The sequence below is a fragment of the Chiloscyllium punctatum genome, chromosome 28 (assembly GCF_047496795.1).
Source record: "Chiloscyllium punctatum isolate Juve2018m chromosome 28, sChiPun1.3, whole genome shotgun sequence".
Classification (NCBI taxonomy): Eukaryota; Metazoa; Chordata; class Chondrichthyes; order Orectolobiformes; family Hemiscylliidae; genus Chiloscyllium; species Chiloscyllium punctatum.
In genome coordinates, this window is record NC_092766.1 from 83289457 (window position 1) to 83297972 (window position 8516).

Consider the following 8516-nt stretch of genomic DNA (forward strand, 5'->3'; position numbering starts at 1 on the left):
GCATTCGCTTTCTTAATCATGGACTCAACCTGCATGTTTACCTTTAGAGAATCCTCGACTAGCACTCCCAGATCCCTTTGTACTTTGGCTTTATGAATTTTCTCACTGTTTACAAGGTAGTCCATGCTTGTATTCTTTTTTCCAACGTGCAAGACCTCGCATTTGTTCACGTTGAATTTCATCAACCATTTCCTGGACCACTCTCCCAAACTGTCTAGATCATTCTGCAGCCTCTCCACTTCCTCAGTACTACCTGCCTGTCCACCTAACTTCGTATCATTGGCAAACTTCGCTAGAATGCCCCCAGTCCCTTCATCTGGATAATTAATATATAACATGACCACGCAGGTAACCATGCCTGGGATCCAATCAACGACAAGTCTAGCAGTAACTTCAGTGCATTTGCCGAATGGGCAGACTGTTCAAGTGCAAGGAGTTATCCAAGCAGCTCAGTCTTCAGTCATACAGTCCCCTCCAGTTCAGACTGTTCAGATCTCTACTATATCTGAATGTGAGGACTCCAAGGAATCTGTGGATAGCATGACTGACTCTCAGAAACGTAGAGAAATTCTATTGAGACGGCCTTCATTCAGGAAAATCCTGAATGAACTTTCTTCTGATCCCCTGGTGTGCCAAGAAATTGATGAGGAAAAATCAGAAGAAGAGTCTGTCTCAACTGTTACTACAATGACGATGCAGACACCCATCTATCAGATTATCAGCAGACAATTCATTGCTATCACACAGCGGGGGAGCAATTCAGCTGGCCAACAATGGTTCAGATGGAGTGCAAGGACTCCAGACACTAACAATGACCAACGCAGCTACAGCCAAGGTTGGAGCAGCCATTGTACAGTATGCAAAGAGCCCCGATGGACAGCAAATCTTTGTTGAAAATGTGTTGCTGGAAAAGCGCAGCAGGTCAGGTAGCATCCAAGGAACAGGAGAATCGACGTTTCGGGCATAAGCCCTTCTTCAGGAATCAGGCAGCATCCAAGGAACAGGAGAATCGACGTTTTGGGCATAAGCCCTTCTGTGCCAGGCAGCCAAGTGCTTGTACGAGGTGCTGCTGAAGATGTCCAAACCTATAAGATCCGTACAACTCCTAACTCCACTGCTGACCAGGGAATGGTTATGGCATCTTCACCAGTCCTGCAAAGCCAGTCCCAGAATGCTGAAGAAACCACTCAGAAATGTGAAATCTGCCTCATGAAAAACAGGGAAGCGGCTCGAGAGTGCCGTCGCAAGAAGAAAGAGTATGTGAAATGCTTGGAGAATCGGGTTGCTATTCTGGAAAATCAAATTGAAAGAGAAGGTGTACAAAGTGGCCAAAAACAGCGTGAAACTAGAACTGGGAAAACGTTAAAGGTCAACTGAAAGCCACAAAAGAGCTATAAAGAAAAGTAATATAGAACATGAGAAAAATAAACTAACACAGACTATAAAGACAGAGAGCAAAAGTGTATATAAATATATATAATGAGAAAAGAATGGCTAAAGTAAATGTTGGTCCTTTGGAAAATGAGAAGAAGCATTTAGTTATGGGATATCACAGTGGAGGATACTAATATCTTTCCAGTAACTAGCAAAGAGACAAAGGTAGGTGAGGATTTGGAAACTATCATTATTACGGAACAGCTAGTTTTAGACTGTTTGGAGGTAATTGAGCTAACCATAGAAAAGTCTTCTGACCCTGATGGAATTCCTCCCAGGGTACTAAAAGAGATGCCAGGAAAAACAGCAAATGCACTGGCAGTAATTTTCTAAAATTCACTGGACTCTGTGGCAGTCCCAGCATATTGGAAAACAGCAAAAGTGACACCACTGTTTTTAAAAGAAGGTGGACAAAAAGTGGGGAATTATATACCAGTTAGTTTATTCTCTGTAGTGGGAAAGATGTTTGGGTCTATTATCAAGGAAGAAATAACAGGGAATCTCGATAGAAATTGTCCATTGTACAGATGCAGTATGGGTTCATGAAGGGCAGGTCATGCTTGACCAATCTTTTGGAATTCTATGAAGACATTTCAAACAAGGTGGACAATGGCGACCCAGTGGATGTGGTGTACCTGGATTTCCAAAAGACCATCAACAAGGTGCTGTGCAAGAGGCTGTTGCACAATATAAGGGTGCATGGCGTTAGCGGTAGAGTATTAGCATGGATAGAAGATTGGTAAACTAATAGGAAGCAAACTGTTGGGGACAAATGAGTATTATTCTTGCTGACAATCATTGACAAGTCGTGTGCCTCAGGGATCAGTGTTGGGACTGCAATTATTTACAACTGATACAGATGATTTGGAGTTGGAACTACATGTAGGGTGTCAAAGTTTGCATGTGACACCAAGATGATTAGCAGGACAAAGTGAGTGGAGGACTGTGAAACTTTGCAGAGCAACAAAGATACATTTGAGTGAGTGGGTAATGGTCTGTCAAATTAAATAGAATGTTTGTAAGTATAAAGTTTATACTCTTTGGTTGTAGTAACATTTAAAAATAAAATCACTTGAATGTTAAAAAGTTGCATCATTTGCTCTGCAGAGTGACCTGAGCATCCTTCTGCATGAAGGTTGGTCACCAGGTACAACAATCAGTTCAGAAAGCAAATGGAATTTTGTCCTTCGTTGCTGAAAGGAATGTGTTTAAAGGCAGAGGTTATGTTCCAGCTGTATTTGAGTGCTGGTGAGACCACCCCTGGAGTACTGCATGTAGTTTTTGTCGTCTTACTTGAGAAAGGATGTACTGGCACGAGAGAGGGTGCAGAGGAGGTTAATTAGGTTGATCCCAGAGTTGAGGGGTCTGGCTTAAGAGAGACTGAGTAGATTGGGATTATATTCATTGGAATTCAGAAGAATGGAAAGATATAAAATAATGAATGGAATGGATAAAATAGAAATAGAGAGATGTTTCCACTGGCAGGTGAAGCAAGGACAAGAGAGCATCATCGCAAGATTAGAGGCAGCAAATTTAAGACTGAATTGAGCAGGAACTTCTTGACCTCGATGGAATTCATTGCCCAGGGAAGTAGTTGATGCTAGTTCAGTAAATGTTTTTAAAGCTAGGTTAGATTTTTAAAAACGTAATTAATTAATGGACACGGTGAGAACATGGGTAAATGGTTCAGTGTCCACGAAATGATCAGCCATGATCTTATTGAATGGCAGAGCAGGCTCGAAGGGCAGGAAGGCCTTCTCCTGTTCCTAGTTCTTCTGTTATACATCCCTCCCTCATTCGTGACTTGGAGGTGTTGGTGTTGGATTGGGATGGACAAAAGTAAAATTCACAGAACACCAGATTATTGGTCAACAGGATTATTTGGAAGCTTCTTCATCAGGTGGTTTTGAGATGCTGTTGTGTCATTTTTAACTCTTGTAACTCATGACCAGCAACAAAAGCCACGACGCAATCCGTATGCTCCAGCCAACAATGGGCCCCGGGTGATTGATGTCAGAGGCGGACCAATGGAAAGGCAGAGACAGCGCTGGAGGACCTGGCGAGGCAGTTGGTCCTCCGATCAATCAGGATGAATGAGGGGCGGGAGTAGACTATACCACGTGATCATCCTCGCAATCGGTTCGGGATGTGTGGACGGAGAGCCGTTGGTAAAGATAGAAATAAACAGCAGCAAGCGGGAGGGAAATGGTGTTGGTATGGGACGAGAGGGTTCACAGACATTTGGTGCACATCGGAAAATACAAATTTGAAACTTAGTCCCGTTTTTGCAGTAAACGGGACAATGCCTCATCTCGCGATTGACTCGAGTAAGCGCCACCATCTTTATTCGGGGCAACGATTAACTGGACTTGTGCAGCCGCCAGCTTTGTAGGGGGCAAAGTTCAGGGGGACGCATGTGCAGCCTTCTCTGGTAGAGAGACAAAGGAAAGGATTTACACAGAGCATATTCACACACAGAGAAATGGATCTTTTTCTGGATTTGTTTTGTCATTCGTTTAAATGATTTGGATGTGAACAGAGGCGGTATAGTTAGTAAGTTTGCAGGTGACACCAAAATTGGAGGTATTGTGGACAGTGATAACGGGTATTTCAGAGTACAATGGGATATTGATCGGATGGAACAATGGGCTAGGAGTGCCAGATAGGGTTTAATTTAGATAAATGTGAGGTGCTGCATTTTAGAAAAGCAAATCAGAGCAGGACTCACACATTGAATTGTAAGGTCATGGAGAGTCTTGCTGAACAAAGAGACCTTGGAATGCAGGTTCATAGTTCCTTGAAAGTAGCGTCGCAGGTCGATAGGATAGCGAAAAAGGCATTTCGTATGCTTCCCATTATTGGTCAGAGCATTGAGTAAAGGAGCTGGACAGGACATTGGTTTGGTCACTTTTGGAATATTGTGTGCGGTTCTGGTCTCCCTCCTTTCAGAAGGAGGCACTGAAACTTGAAAGGTTTGAGAATTGATTTTCAAGGATGTTGCCAGCGTTGGAGGATTTGAGTTGCAGGGAGAGGCATGATAGGCTGGGGCCATTTTCGCTGCAGTGTTATAGGCTGAGGTGTGATGTTTTAGAAGCTTACAAAAATCGTGAGGGACAGGGATACCGTAACTAGACAAGGGTTGGTGGAGCATAGAACTAGAGGATAGAGGTTTAGGGTGGGGGGTGGGGGGGAATTTAAAAGGAGCCTAAAGGGCAACTAAAATTGTAACATTTCAAAGGCATTTGAATAGGAAGTGTTCAGAGGGATGTTGGCCAAGTGCTGGCAAATGCGAATACGTTAGGTTAGAATACTTGGTTGGCACAGATGGGTTGGACTGAAGAGTCTGTTTCTGTGCTAGACATCTCTGACTGTGGGATCATAAAAGTGAACATTGCTCTGATTCATCTCTGGGCTCTTTGATGTCCACTTGTTTGTTAGCTTCCTCAGTCTCTCGTGTGTATTTTTGTTCTGTGTAGTATTTTACTATTACGTTCACAGACCTCTTTGTAAATGAATTGTCCACTGCTGCCCGGCTCCTGACCATATGCCTCATTATCAGGTTATTTTTTCCACAATATCTTTGACAGTCAAGAATTCTTTTTTTCCAATAGTGAGTGGATTTTCCTTCCATTTCTGACAGTCAAATTCTGCACCATTTTCATTCCCTATAATTCATATTGCACTCCCTGAAACATCATGTGTATTTCTCCTTCCACAGATACCAGTGATCAAGGCCAAAGCTCTCTTGCCTGTTGAGAAGGTGATGTTTGACTTATTTGTACTGCTGCAGTTTGTATGGTGAAGGTGCTCCTACGACGTGGTTGGGTAGGAGATATTACAGATTATTCACTCAGAGATAGTGAAGAGTAGAAGATATCTGTACAAATCAACACATTTTTAATTTCACAAAAATATTGAGAACTTTTGACATAAGACCACAGATGGAGAATATTATATCCGGTGACCAAAACCATTACCAAATAAGCAATTTTTCAGGAATGACTTCAAGGAAGAAAGCAGATCTTAGATGGTAGGAATTCCAGACCATTTTGCCTTGGAATCTATAGAAACAGTCACACAGCTGAACCCAAAAATAAACACATCATTGAGAGTCTGAACTAAAATGAGTTGTTGAGATGTGAAAGGGTGTGTGGTGCAGGAAGATAGGAATGATTACAGCCAGGAATTAAGTCAAGGGTGTGAAAGTAAATTGCTGTTGCTTATAAATGGGAGCATTTTGATGGATCAGCAAGTACAAGTGAATACTTGGGCGGTAGAGTTCTCAATATTCTGAAGATTATAGGGAGGGTGATTGTGGGATGCTGGTCAGGAGTGGGTTTAGATAATGAAAGAGAGTTTCAGTAAATGAGCTGAGACTGTGGTGAGGTCAGGTGATATCAATGAAGTCGAAATAGTGGTCTTGGAGTGGGACTGTGCTGTTGCCCTCAGCTGTGGTATTCAGCTGTTTGTCAGTTTGTGAATCAAGTCTGTTACAAGCTCAGAAGCTGATTGGCCCTGGCAGAACCCAAACTGGGTGTCACTGAGCAGGTTATTGTGAGCATGTGCTTGACAGCACTATCGATGACAACTTCCAACACTTCACTGCTGAGGGAGTGTGGACTGATGGAGGGAAATTGGCTGGGTTGAATGTGTCCTGCGTTTTTGTGTTGAACAACACTACTGACATTTGGAAATGTTTCCCAGATGCCAGTGCTGGAGCACAACTTGTCTTGGTGGGCAGCAAGTTCTGGAGGAGAAAGTGAGGACTGCAGGTGCTGGAGATCAGAGCTGAAAATGTGTTGCTGGAAAAGAGCAGCAGGTCAGGCAGCATTCAGGAACTCATTCCTGAAGAAGGGCTCATGCCCAAAACATCGATTCTTCTCCTCCTCCTTGGATGCTGCCTGACCTGCTGTGCTTTTCCAGCAACACATTTACAGCAAGTTCTGGAGCACAGCCATCAGTATTATTGCCACAATGCGGCAGGGCCCATAGCCTTTACACTACTTGTCAATTTCTTGATCTGATTTGAAATGAGTTTTCAACCAATTCAATTCACATCTGTGAAGTCAGGGACCAATAGAGAAGGCTCATCCACTTGGCACTGCTGGCTGAAGATTGCTGCAAATGCTGTTGTCTTATCTGTTGCATGAATGTGTGAGGCTCCTCCATTAGTAAGGGTAGGGATATTGTGATGCTTCCTGCAGTGAGTTGTTTAATTGTCCATCACCATTCCTGACTAGGTGTGGCAGAACTCAGATCTGATCCATTGGTTGTTTGATCACATAGTTCTATTTGGTGTTGCTTGCACTGTAGCTTCACCAGGTTGGCACCACATTTTTAGGTATGCCTGGTATTGCTCCTGGCATGCCCTGCGGAACTCTCCATTGAACCAGGGTTGATTCCCCTGACTTGATGTTAATGGTTGAGTGGGGGATATACCAGGCCATGAGATTTCAGATTGGGCTGGAGTACAGTTCTGCTGCTGCTGTTGGACCACAGTGAGACAGAAGTTGCAGGGTCAAGAGGGCTGATTGTGTGGTTGTATTTTCCAGTGCACGAGAAAATACAATGTGGTCCATCCAGTTTCATTTCTTTGTTGAGTCTGTGCAGTGACTAATACAATGTGTGATTTGGTGGGCCACTGTCAGGAATGCAACTTTAAAAAAAAAAGGATTTGTAATTTACACATGAAAGAAGTGAAACTATCATGGTATTCGAACAAATGAAAGACTGAACAGACAATCAAGGTATTTTTCAATGGATAATTTCAGTTACATCACACTGTAAATGTTTGCTACAAATTCCGTGCCTTAGAATTGTGCCCTCCACAATCACCTGATGAAGGAGTGGTGCTCTGAAAGCTAGTGTGCTTCCAAATAAACCTGATGGACTATAACCTGGTGTTGTGTGATTATTAATTAAGAATATTACAGCACTACTAACAGGGCTGCATGTAAACAAGCTCAGCCCAGTTAATCAATACATTCGGAAGGATTTCCTCCAAGTTTGATTACACAATATTAGGCAAAACCGTCAACTTCAACCTGCAATGTTGCTCTTAACAAAAACTTCAGGCTGACACAAAGCTCCCCAACCCACTGCAATGTGGTAACCGGGCCCGGCCCAGGAATTGGAACTGGGACATTTGTGGACTGTGATCTCAAAGGAAGGGAGCAAACACAATTCTGACAGGTTAGTCCTCAAAGATGAGTAGCAAGTTTGAGACAAGGCAGGTGGTATGCCTTCTTACACTTAGTAAAGTTGCATTTCTTATTTACAGTCGTGTTTTGCAAAGTATAAAAAACCAGTTTGTTTTCCGTGGTTAGGGAGTTTTATCCTCGTTGGTCACAGTTGCAGCCCCTCGCTCCCCAAGTCAAATCACAGGATCTATAACAAAAAAATAAACTGTACGTGCTGGAGATCTCAACCACAGAAACAAAGTGCTGGAGAAACTCAGCAGTTCTGAGGGTATCTGTGAAGTGAAAAAAAATGTTACATTTGAAGTTCACTGACTCTTCATCTGAACGGACAAAAGGTCATGAGACTTGGAGCTTACAATGTTTTATTCCCCTCAGAGATGCTGCTGGACCTGATGTTCTCCAGCACTGTGCTTTCTATAGTGAACTTTATTTACAAAACAGATTGGAAAAATACTAATCTCCAAAAGTGAAAGGTTCATTGCAAACATGAGCATAGTTTCTACACTTGAGTTACACAAGCACGTCTCGGTTTAAAAACAAGATTTAACTCACAATAATATTCCATCTCAAAATTAGCCAAGTTACACCAGTAATAAAGCTCCTCCACCCAATGAGGCACTTCAGCACAACATCCTGCAGTGTTACACACAGCCACCTTTACCAAAGAATGATCACATGTCACAAAATTGAAGGCCAAGAGCATGTCTCTTTAAAGGAGCTGAAGTCAAACTCAATTTTTGGAAGGGTTTTTATTAAACCTGATCGAACATTTAAATCTCAGAGCATAATCTTTGCTTTTTTAAACAAAGTGTGTGGGAAACATCCCACATCTTGCTAAAGGTTCAGATCAGTCTGATACATAGAGCCAACGTTCAAGCAAAC

At 42.7% G+C, this 8516-nt stretch overlaps 1 pseudogene; it reads left to right on the forward strand.

Moving 5' to 3' along the window:
* The first annotated feature begins 273 nt into the window (after positions 1 to 273).
* On the forward strand, positions 274 to 6286 carry LOC140453864 (cyclic AMP-responsive element-binding protein 1-like; annotated as a pseudogene).
* The last annotated feature ends 2230 nt before the right edge of the window (positions 6287 to 8516 follow it).